This window comes from Berghia stephanieae, chromosome 11 (assembly GCF_034508935.2).
Source record: "Berghia stephanieae isolate SIO BIC M18660-M18661 chromosome 11, UCSD_Bste_1.3, whole genome shotgun sequence".
Classification (NCBI taxonomy): domain Eukaryota; kingdom Metazoa; phylum Mollusca; class Gastropoda; order Nudibranchia; family Aeolidiidae; genus Berghia; species Berghia stephanieae.
In genome coordinates, this window is record NC_088370.1 from 16350683 (window position 1) to 16362907 (window position 12225).

General features: G+C 37.1%; 3 long non-coding RNA genes across 8 annotated transcripts in view; 2 read left to right on the forward strand and 1 right to left on the reverse strand.

Annotated features, from left to right (window-relative positions):
* The window catches only part of LOC144956777 (uncharacterized), a 36848-nt gene that overhangs the window by 22525 nt on the left and 2098 nt on the right, over positions 1-12225 (forward strand). The gene's annotated exons all lie outside the window — the stretch shown is intronic.
* LOC144957333 (uncharacterized) lies at positions 2264-5248 on the forward strand. The gene is made up of 3 exons (XR_013642138.1): positions 2264-2430; positions 3381-3560; positions 3891-5248. It is a non-coding gene; the product is annotated as an uncharacterized LOC144957333 (long non-coding RNA).
* Positions 7098-12225, reverse strand: part of LOC144957334 (uncharacterized) — a 6849-nt gene continuing 1721 nt past the window's right edge. The window contains exons 2-4 of one of the 2 annotated variants that reach the window (XR_013642140.1): positions 10879-10991; positions 10316-10392; positions 7098-8985 (exon numbers count right to left, since the gene is read on the reverse strand). This is a non-coding gene — a long non-coding RNA (uncharacterized LOC144957334). Of the gene's footprint in view, positions 8986-10315; positions 10393-10878 lie in introns of both variants that reach the window. The other variant, XR_013642139.1, reaches the window with a different exon arrangement.

Below are 12225 nucleotides of genomic sequence, written 5' to 3' on the forward strand. Positions count from 1 at the left end.
ATCACAGTGAGCCCTGCAGTCGTTTGCGCAGAGGGCACAGAGGGCCGGTGACAAAACACAACCCTGAGGGGCTCCCTCGCCCTATGTCCCCAGATCACACTTTATTCAGCTCTACACACTGAACTCCATCTGCTAAAATCTCCAAATTCCAAGCCATGATGCCGCCGCTCATATCCAAATCCAAAACACCGATATCACAATCTGCGGCCGAAATGCATTGGAGGAGAAGAAAAGTCAACAAAAAGGAGCCGTGGTATGACCCCCTTTCCCCTAGGCGCCCTAGGAGGCCATTCACAAACACAACACATGCATCCTTCACACCTCCACTCCCCTATAGGCAAACCGGCGTGAATCCAGCGCATCCACCACTTCATTGAAATGAAATCGTAAAACAAACCTCTCAAATACCTTCACAACCATCGGTGTCAACACCACTGTTCAATGTTCATTCAATATATATATATATATATATATATATATATATATATATATATATATATATATATGTATAGTATGCCGATGACGTCACACATTTACCATCCACGGTTACTTTCCTTGAACTAAGATCTCAAGTAGTCGGGAAGAGAGGGGCTCTAATTATGACTAGGGTTAGAGACGATCTTTTTTGGGAACGTGGATAGCTCATACGGTAGAGTCACGCTCTCCCCGGCCAGGCGGAGTTGTCGTACCAGTAAGGTCGCAGGTTCAAAACCCCATCGCCGCCGCGAAATTTTTATTCTCTATTGTCTTCTGACACTTTCCTACTCACTTCATCTCTTGTTGTTATCAACATAAGTGCCTGCTCCACTCACTTTCTGAATGATAAATTCACCCCAAATACTGGAGCATACTCAATGTCTCTATTGTTTCTATGTTTTATTTTTGTGTTGAGAATATTGGCAATTAAGCTTAATTGCTGGTCAACTAACTTCGCAGACGTTGTTTGTGTTGGACCCGCGATCTCAAGTATTCGGGAAGAAAACCTCCCAACTGCTTTTTCCGACAAAGTGAAAATTAAAAGAAACAAACTAGATCTTCATTCGGCTGTTTAAAACGATGAAGAAATTCGGGTGCTGTGTTAGACCCCCAAAATTTATCTCTAATTTTAGCATTTTTAATCATTATCATCTGATGAAGTGAAAGAAATTATCCTAGCCTCACCACTCAAATTATGTCCCCTTGACCCGATACCAACTAATCTTTTAATGATATGTCTTGATTGTTTTTTAGAACCTATATCTGAAATCATAAACTCATTGCAGTCTGGGGTTTTTTCCAGATTGCTACAAAACAGCACTCGTCACTCCTCTTTTAAAAAAGCATAATTTAGACCCTAGAAATCTGAAAAATTAACGTCATTTACCTAATTTGCCTTTTCTTCCTAAAATCCTGGAAAAGTAGTACTAAAGCAGCTAAAGAATCACCTAGATACAAATAATCTTATCGAAACTTTTTATGTCATCTTGCCATGAGCATCGTAGAACTAAAACCGTCCTTTTGAAGACAGTGAATGACCTACTGATAGCAAGTGATAATGATGATATATCCATCCATATGCTGTTAAATCTATCTGAGGCATTCGACACAATAGCTCAGGCAATCCTATGTGATAGGCTTCATTCTGATTTTACCATCTCTGGCATTGCTCTATCTCGTGGTTTGTATATATTTATGAGTGTTGGTGGGTACTTGTAGGTACGAAAGTGCTCGATAATGTTGGTTAGAGCGTATAAAAATAGATCAATTCACTCACGTATTTTTTCCCAAAACAATCGATTGCATTCCCTCCATCTCATCAGTCGGCATTTATCAGGATAAATGCAGACTGATGAAATGGAGGGCATAGAAACGATTGTTTCGGCATAAAATACGTGAGTGAATTTATATATATATATATATATATATATATATATATATATATATATATATATATATATATATATTGATGGATGTCCTGTAGTTTGACAGTGCTCATTAAGTTAAATCAACAATTCAAAGCATATTATATTGGTAACAATCAAAGCACATTTCGTCCTTGACAGCCGTTTCTACGCACAATGCATTTCGAAACGCAATTTTGCGTAGAAACGGCTGTGTTGCTCGAAATGTGAGTTGATATTTACTCATTTACACACACACACACAAACACACATACACATACACATAAATATATATATATATATATATATATATATATATATGGCTACGCTTATTTGTACTACCACTGCAAATAACGCCAGAGCTTATTTGTACTCTTACTAAAAATATAACATTTTATACGGATAGAACTGCAATATACAATGAATTATCTGGAAGTCAAAAAGTGAACACTTCATCTCATCACAATCACATTCTATTATTACAAGTTGATTTTGACGGACTTCGGTAATTCTTCACTCTTTTCAAGTCACAGAATACTCAGTTTACAAGGTAAGCATACGAAATGCACATTTTAATTCATTTCTTATTTTTATAACTAAACATGCTTTGGGGTTGTGTGTTTGTTGATTGTGCATCAGCTGACGACACATTTGTCGCTACCGCGAATTACTCAACTTTATTACTTTATTTTGTGAAAAATAACAATAACAGGGCTTTTAAAAAATTAAAATACTAATCCCCCCCCCCCCAAATAATTTAAATCAGCCTTCCATGTCAGGCGATTATAACCAGGTGTTTCAATGTTCGATCCCCAGTCAAAAGGTTGCTAATTTTATCAAGATCAAGAGGTTTCGAGTACTCAGGACATTCCAGGCTCAGGGTCCTTAAAAAAAATTCTTTTCATTCAGTTATTGTTATTATCTTTATTATGGCCGACACAGCATGCATCGTCCATACTTTTTCAAAACTTTTTTTTTTTTTGGGGGGGGGGGGGGGGGGGGGCTGTTTTTTTTTTTCGGAAAATTGGGTTTTGTATGTTATGTTCATGGAGAGAGAGAGAGAGAGTAATATTTTATAATGATAAGATATCTGTAGTGGTAGTATTATTAGTAGTTTTGAAATGCCTATGATGATGACAATGTGAGATAATTATATTAGTGTGATTATTTTTATCATATTTTTAAAAATTACGTACGGCTATGTCGTAGTGGTATGACACTCGCTTTTGGACCGGAAGGTCCTGGGCTCGAGCCTCGCTCGGCGCATAGTTGAGCCCTTGGAAAAGGCACTTTGCTCACTTTCTCTCACCGGACTCAGTTGTAAAATGTGTACTTGGCCGTTAACTGCGTTGTCTCTGTCCGAAGAAATTGTAATATCGCCTAACAGACGTTATGTCCCGTTCAACATGCGAAGCGTTGCTGTCATAAACTTTAGCATTGGCATGTATGTGCCTATTTCGCTGTAGTGAATTTAATTTAATTTTTTGTTTTCATCGACAGCTAACATGAAAGAACACTGTTGACGTTACTGGTGTCCTGACAATCCATAAAGATGCTGGCTCAAGGGCTATTCTGGCAAGGTGTGTTGAGGCAAACCTTTGCCTGTGGCAAAACTCATCAATCAGCAAACCATCATCTAGGCCAGCAGACCAGAGTGTCTGCATGCACTTTTTGACAATGGTTAGTAATGTTTTCAAATCTCCATAGCGCCTTTACATTTTTTATTGGTGATCAATAAAATAAATGCTCATTTTTCTAAATGAAAATGGCAAAGCATCATTTGAATTGAATTACTACTGAATGTATTAACTTAACGACAGACTATAGTTTGTTGCCAAGAGTTTTGTTCTATGGATGTAAAACCAATGAAATTTCAAGTGTGTTGGTGTGAATAATGATCATTTTTTAAAAATTGCTATGTCTTTGACAAATGCATTTTATGACAATAATGCCATTTCCAAAAATTGCTAATGAAATGTGTCTCTTTTTTATTTCAATTTTTCCATCCAGAGCAGGATCAACCCTCTTTGTGGAACTACAAAAAAAGTGGTGGCAAACAAGTAGTGTTGACTTTTTCTGTATTGAGGCGAAAGAGATTTTTATTCCAAGGGTTTGGGAAAGCAAATTTCTTTTTATTCAGAGCTAGTGCACTATTTAACTGTTTTATTGTCTAGAATAGAATTGATTTTGCAGTTCAACTTGACTAGATATCTAATTTTATACGACTTGTCTCTCAAGTAGAATAAAAAAATGAAAAATGAGGACAGCGTGCCATATTATATTTTGAAAAATCATTTAATATATCTAGAAATCATCTGTATAACCTATTGTATACAGTAAAAAATTAGGTTTTGTGATTATAATGATGAATTCATAAGGTATGACATCATATTTGACCACAAAATTATTTTATCTCTGGGCGTAAAAAAATCAATTTTACAGCATTTTTTTTTATCTAAGGGGTATGGGGTAGTGAACCGATTATAATTTTTTTTAGACTTAGATCAATCTACAAAATTTTCGTTTTCTTGTCCTATTACGGTCATATTTTGAAAGTTTGATAGATCATTTCTTTTAGTTGTCTGCAAAATCAGCCTTTTAACTTTATGTCAAATTATAGAAAAAGCTTGCGCTTTCTCAAATGTCTGTTTTATGTCATTTGTCTGATTTTCTAGCAATCCTACCTTAGTCATTTTCCTTTAAATAAATTATCTTCAAATTTATTCAGAATCTTTTCTATGATGTGTTTTACATCATGATGTAAGTGTTTGGGGGTAAATTAAAATTTAGCAATTTTATAAATTTTAAAATTCATTTGTTCCTGTCGATCCGCGCTAAATTTTCAGTTGAAATCAAATAAAAATTCTAAAAAAATTATTCCAAGAGTTCTCATGATATAGCTATTTATGAAAGAAACATTGTGTTTGAATTTGAAAGAAATTTATATGCTAGCTTTTGGTGCATCTATGTTAGAAATTTTAGGGTTTTACCTCTAATTTTAGCTTATGTTGCCCCTTAAAAAAGTTTTTTTTTTTAAATTCAGTTATTTTTGGTGTTTAGCATCAAATTATACATTACATTATTACTTCATGAGATATAGTTAAAGAATTTTAGAACTATAAAGCATATTTGACCACTAAAGTAATTTTTTGGTGAATAACAGCAGATATTAAATTATTTCGCAATTTTTTTTCTTAGAGGTATGGGTTAGCGAATTGTTTATAATTTTTTTCAGAATTTGATCAATTTATAAAATATTACTGTTTTCTTGTTCCATATTGGTTATACTTGATGAATGTTGGCCTTTGTCTGCATAATTAGCTTTATTCTCAAATTAAAGACAAATTTTTCATTTTCTCAAAATTTCATTGCGCGTCATTCTCTATTTTCTAACATTCACATCTGGATTGTTTCCCATCAGATTGTCTTCAAAATTGGTCAGAATTTTTCTTATGATGTGTTTTGCATCATGATGGTTGGGTTTTGGGCTAAAAAAAATTTAGCAGTTTTATGAATTTTTAAATCAATTTTTTTTCCTGTCATGTCACACCAAATTTTCACTAAGAAATCGAAAAAAAATTCTGAAAAATTTATTTTCAAGACTATTGCTAAACCTATCCATCTTGTTGTAAGAAACATTTTGTGTAAATTTGAAAGAGATCTGTTCGTTGTTTTTTCCTGCATCACTGTAAGAATATTTGGGGTCTAATTTGAGCTTATATTGTCCCCCCTGGTGGTAGGGATTTGGTAGCTAATAGTATTAGCGCTGGTGGTAGGGACTCAGTGAGTAATAGCGCTGGTGGTAGGGACTCAGTGAGTAATAGCGCTGGTCGTAGGGACTCGATGAGTAAAAGCTCTATGACTCGCTGAGTAATAGCGCTGGTGGTAGGGACTCGGTGAGTAATAACGCTGGTCGTAGGTGCTCAGTGAGTAAAAGCTCTATGACTGTAATAGCGCTGGTGGTAGGGACTCGGTGAGTAAAAGCGCTGGTGGTAGGGGCTCAGTGAGTAATAGCGCTGGTCGTAGGGACTCAGTGAGTAATAGCGCTGGTCGTAGGGACTCAGTGAGTAAAAGCTCTATGACTCAGTGAGTAGAAGTGCTGGTGGTAGGGACTCAGTGAGTAAAAGCTCTATGACTCGGTAATAGCACTGGTGGTAGGGACAGTGTCAGTGAGTAAAAGCGCTGGTGGTAGGGACTCGGTGAGTTATAGCGCTGGTTGTAGGGACTCGGTGAGTAAAAGCACTGGTGGTAGGGACTCAGTGAGTAAATGCTCAATAACTCGGTAATAGCACTGGTGGTAGGGACTCGGTGAGTAAAAGCTCTATGACTCAATGAGTAAAAGCGCTGGTGGTAGGGACTCGGTGAGTAAAAGCTCTATGACTCAATGAGTAAAAGCGCTGGTGGTAGGGACTCGGTGAGTAAAAGCTCTATGACTCAATGAGTAAAAGCACTGGTGGTAGGGACTCGGTGAGTAAAAGCTCTATGACTCAATGAGTAAAAGCGCTGGTGGTAGGGACTCGGTGAGTAAAAGCTCTATGACTCGAGTAAAAGCGCTGGTGGTAGGGACTCGGTGATTAAAAGCGCTGGTGGTAGGGACTCGGTGAGTAAAAGCTCTATGACTCGAGTAAAAGCGCTGGTGGTAGGGACTCGGTGAGTAAAAGCGCTGGTGGTAGGGACTCGGTGAGTAAAAGCGCTGGTGGTAGGGACTCGGTGAGTTATAGCGCTGGTGGTAGGGACTCGGTGAGTAAAAGCGCTGGTGGTAGGGACTCGGTGAGTTATAGCGCTGGTGGTAGGGACTCAGTGAGTAAAAGCTCTATGACTCGGTAATAGCACTGGTGGTAGGGACTCGAAGAGTAAAAGCGCTGGTGGTAGGGACTCAGTGAGTAAAAGCTCTATGACTCAGTGAGTAAAAGCGCTGGTGGTAGGTACTCGGTGAGTAATAGCACTGGTGGTAGGGACTCGGTGAGTAAAAGCTCTATGACTCAATGAGTTAAAGCGCTGGTGGTAGGGACTGGGTGAGTAATAGCGCTGGTGGTAGGGACTCAGTAAAAGCGCTGGTGGTAGGGACTCAGTGAGTAAAAGCGCTGGTAGGGATTCAGTGGTGTCACTGATTTTATGACATTAGAATATAAAGAAATTTACAACTACAATCGGCTAATGATTTTACAAAAGGTCCCCACAAAAGTATATCTTTAAATTATTAAACAAGTCTGTTGATTAAATTAAATTATAATTTTATTTTAAAAGATCAAGAAAATGTCAAAATAAAAATGAAAGTTTTGACAACGAAAATGTACCTATTCCGTAACATATAAAGACACACAAACAAATCTTGTCCTCTTGCTCCTCTGTAATCTTGACACAGCATTGCTCTGATTTTTCGTGAAGATGTGTAGCATGAACACTACTTCACTCTATACCGATCACGACCCAACAAGTATTGAGAACAACCATGCTTCTCAAATTTGTTTTACATACAGGACTTTGCACTATCCTTTTGAATCTGGATAGAGACTTGACCGACTCAATTGTTAACTGGCACCTTTTTACTATCACACTCTTTATTGAGATGTGATATTACGACTTATAATGTCCCTTTTTATTTCGTCATTGACCGACCAGCTTTTGAAATTTTGATATTCTACAACACAGTGTTTGGTCTCCTGTGTTATATTTGTTTTATTCTGTACCGGCCTGTATAACACAGTTTCGGCCTTCTCTGTGTTATATTTTTATTGGGACATATAGTAACAGATTTGCCTTCTCTGTACTATGAATTGGTCACCCGTTCACGGACTGACACAATACAGTAGCCTGCACTATGCCTTGCTATCTTCCGGCCCCAAACGTACTTCACACAATCAACCCTGCATTATGTGAAGGATAGCTAGTGACGTTTGGCGACTGAGAGACGTCATCACAAGATAGCATAGCAACAGGTTTGAAAAATACCAACTCGTGGTTGCCTAAAGCTAATATCCCATTGAGACTTAAGCTCATTCTACAGTAACGTCACAGCCCCCACCCACGTTAAAAATTTACTTTTTTGGTGGTTTATTACATGAAAATAAATTTTACAAATGGACAATGAGTAAAGGTATTAAGGGAATTCTGTATGAAATTTCCTGTGTAGAGTCACATTTGAAAAATTTCGCAGTCTAACTGTCTCTGTCGTGTCAAGGGCATCTTTATGGTCGCATGTCTCTGTTATCTGGAGTCCCTGTCTGGTCAGTCTGTGTGTCCATAACGTCTGTGGTCTCTCTGTCTGGTCAGTTTGTGTGTCCATAACGTCTGTGGTCTCTGTCTGGTCAGTCTGTGTGTCCATAACTTCTGTGGTCTCTGTCAGGGCAGAGTGTGTATTTATGTCTGTGGTCTCTGGCCAGTATGTGCATTTACAATGTCTGGTATCTCTGAAAAGTCAGAAAGAGGGTTAGAATGGGGATTTGTCTGTATCAAGTCAGTCATGTCAACAATGTCAAAGTCTTTACCTTCAGAGACAAGAGTCAAAAACTGTTCCAACTGGGAGATTCTTTGCAGAAACTGATGTTCTCCCATAACTTGAAACAAGCTATTGATCCTGTTTGTCACTGAAGATACAATTCGATACCGTCCTTCCTGTGTATTTGTCACACGTCATACTGGTACAATGTCAGTTTCAGGTTGGTCATGGATTTCCAGTCTTTCGCCCGCCCTGACCCTCATCATCTATGCACATAACATTCACAAGTGGATACAAATATCGATTTACTTTGTATGTTGCATCCATAACAAACACATCACAAAAAACACTCAAATCACGCCTCATTCTTCCCGTTACTTAAAACAAATACTCAAAACCACCATCCTCATTCACACTGAACTTTGTTACACCTCCTTCCTCCTCTATCTCTTTCAGTAATTCCTGTACCGTCTCACCGTCCGTCCTGTCAATATCAGTCTTGAACAATCTCCGCTGCAAATCTTCGACATCTTTAGGCAATACATTTTATCCTTGGCTTGATTGAATGTATTGCCTAAGTTGGGTTGTGGACACCTTTGTTTTAGCCATAGCCTTCACTGTCTCATTCACAAGGGGCAGGCGATTCTCCGGATAAAGTGAGGATGGCTAAATGTAAAAAGAAAAAAGATTAAAAGTACAAAATTGTATGCAATAGCATTCAATTCAGACCTGCCAGCTAACAAAACAAAAAAAAAGCATTTTATTTTTATTGACAATTTAAAGACAAAAATCTGCATATAAACCCATAATGCACGAGTTGTGTTTGTCACTCTAAAATACTTGAATGAACTAAACTGCAACAGGCGCTCATCAAATTCAAGGGTTAAATGAATGACTGCAGAATTCCCAAAAAACGTCGCTTCATTGTCTTTGTAACATTTTCATGGCATACAAAAACGCAATAGAGTGGTCACCATTTATAATTAGTCCTCAGAAATCAAGCACTTATAACTGCATCGTACTCATAGTCAAAGTCAAATTTTATTTTGAAAAGTCTATGGACAACCATCAAATCTTAAAATTCCTTATCTGGAACAAAAAAAAAACAAAGACAAAAAAAAAAAAAGACCCAAAAAAATACCACCTCCTAGATCTGCTTATATTGTCTTACAGGACTTAATAGCGCTTGCAACACTATAAAAAGGATGATGATATGGTGACTGATTCAATAAATAGGGAACAGTAGATTTCACGAGCACCTCAAAGATGTACCAATTTTGACATTACCTCAAAGTCTCACCGAGACACAAGCAAAGGATCCTGCTAAAACATTTACATAATGCAATAATATTCAAAACCTATAACGATAACAGTACATAACAGAGAGATGATTTACAGTATAAAAAATCATCTCAAGAAGAAAGGTACTGTATTTGACTGTCTGCCTCCCAACTAAAGACCCCCGCAAGGACCAGGAAAAAAATGAGCAATCTTAATCCATAACAAAGACAGGGAGCAACATGGAAAGGGAAACCAAATATAAGGGATAGAAAAATGTGAACTCTCTGCCCAGAACCCTTCCAAGAAATTTTTTTTTAATAAAAAAAAATACAAATTCTGGAACAGTCAATTTTGTCACAAGCTGGTCATCATCTCTCCATCTCAGTGCGCCACCTTGAATGTATCGTAATAAAATATGAGTTGGAATGGCTGTTGTCCTTTAAACATTTGGTCCTGGTGTCAACAGTGCATTTACCTAACTAATCTATTACTATATATTACACTCAATAGTGGGAGGGGGGAGGGACAATTAAGTACTGAAAATATAAAGTAACAAGAAAAGAAAAAATAATACATATTTATAAAAAAAATTGAGTCTAATTGCAACTAAAATAGAATTTGCGATTAATTGCTGTCAAGTGTAAAATTTTCGGCAGCGAAAAACTGCAGGGACAAAATATCGATGGAAAATAAGTATAAAATGAATGAGTCTTACCAATTTATCACATGGGTGATTTTCATGGTGGTGATTAGCCCCTGTCACCCTCAGAAGCCAGTATTAATTTCAGAGTCCTGCATGGTAAGAAAAACTTTTTATTACAAAATAATAAAATTGCATAACTCAATTGTGAAGGATTTCAACATGCAGATTATAGAGCAATTGAAAATAAATCTTAATAAGACATTCAATAATAATACTAATCCAGCGCAATCAGATACAATTAATGAACAAATCAAGTCTTTCACTTTTTAAAACTGTTCTGGTAATAGTTGAACTATTGTCTTGCTGCATTACATCGTGCAGCCCGCCCACTGAAGACTGTAAATGAGCTGCAGATAGGCACACATTGCCTCTTCCTCTGGATGTTTTAAAATTCAGAATCAGTTTGATTGCTTTATTAAAATTGTCTTGGCAATCAAGATAGAAAAGCTGATGGTGATAATTTACTTCCGAGTTATTCTGAAATATTATAACCTTGTGCATATAATATTTTCATTTTTTTAAATATGTAAAAGTAAAAAAACACCTCCTGCCCCCGTCCAAAAACAACCTCCTACCTCTGGTTAGGACGAACTCCTTTGCTTGAAGTCAATTGCTTTTTGCCCTGCTTGCATTCATAGACACAAAAGTCATAAATTAGCCAACTTTCCTCAGGGTGATATGATGGAAGCTGAAAAACACGGAATAATATAAAAGATCTTAACATAAATACCTAAATATTAAGTTTAAAAATTGCAATATTTTCTCCAACTGAGACAAAGGTGTTACAGTTCAGTACGTTAGAAGAATAAGAAAGTAAGTCGAGAGTTTTCTCGAAGAACTTAAATTTGTGACGTGGTACTCAAATCAGGGACTAGGTCAAAAGCTGAATGGCACAAATGGAAAGCCAAAGGCATGTTGTTTTCAATATTTAAAGTCAATAAAAATTCAAATTCTGTGCATTCTAATATTAGTATTAGGCAAACTACAGACTACACTAAATTGAATTGTATTAAGTAAAAGGATCTTGTCACATTCAATCAAGCTGTCATTTGAGAAAAATTACTTCATTATAAATTGAAGTTCAGATCGCATGTTTGAAGCCGTATTAGGAAAATTCATGTATCTGTGTATAAGCCAAGTTTCATCAAAATCACAGTGGCAACGAGTGTCTAATATTTGCCACCAGATACACTCGTAAAATTTGAGTGTAGGCCTATTTAGCAAAATCATATATTAGGAATGGTTTATACTACATCATAAAGTAGCGCATGCCCGTCATTCATCCTGCATCTTTTTTAAATATTAAAAAAAGAATTGAGCTTTCATAAGCCGCAATATCCACCAAACATGCTCAAAGCACTTTACAAAGGATCCATGACTAGCAGCAACACGTAACAAGTAGAACGTTAGGCGATGTTTTTCTTCTGACAGACAACGCTCTTAGGGGATAGGAAATCATACACATGAGTACAGTGAGAGAATGTGAGTCCTTGGCGAGGCTCAACCCCAGGACCTTCCAATCCGGAAGAGAGTGCCACACAGCCGCATATATCTTGGCTGTTCTTGAGAATTTGCCAAACACCTACAAACTAATTAGTAAAAAGAGGGGAGATGGGCAGAAATAGACAGACAGATACACACTCAGAGAGAGAGAGAGAGAGAGAGAGAGAGAGAGAGAGAGAATAATATCAGTTGCCTGTGGTGTCAGTCCGTTTAGGAGTGAGGTGGCGGAAGAAGTCGTCTAGCACTAGTACTTGGGAAGTAGTAGTAAGTAGTAATATATGGGAGGTCTTCTGCACGTTCCTTGAGCTAAGGAAAGTATTCCTTCAACTAACCTTAAAATAAAAAATAAAACCTTGTACATTTCCAACACTTGGACCTGCACTATGACCTATAACTAAAACTAACAGACAAAAAAAAAA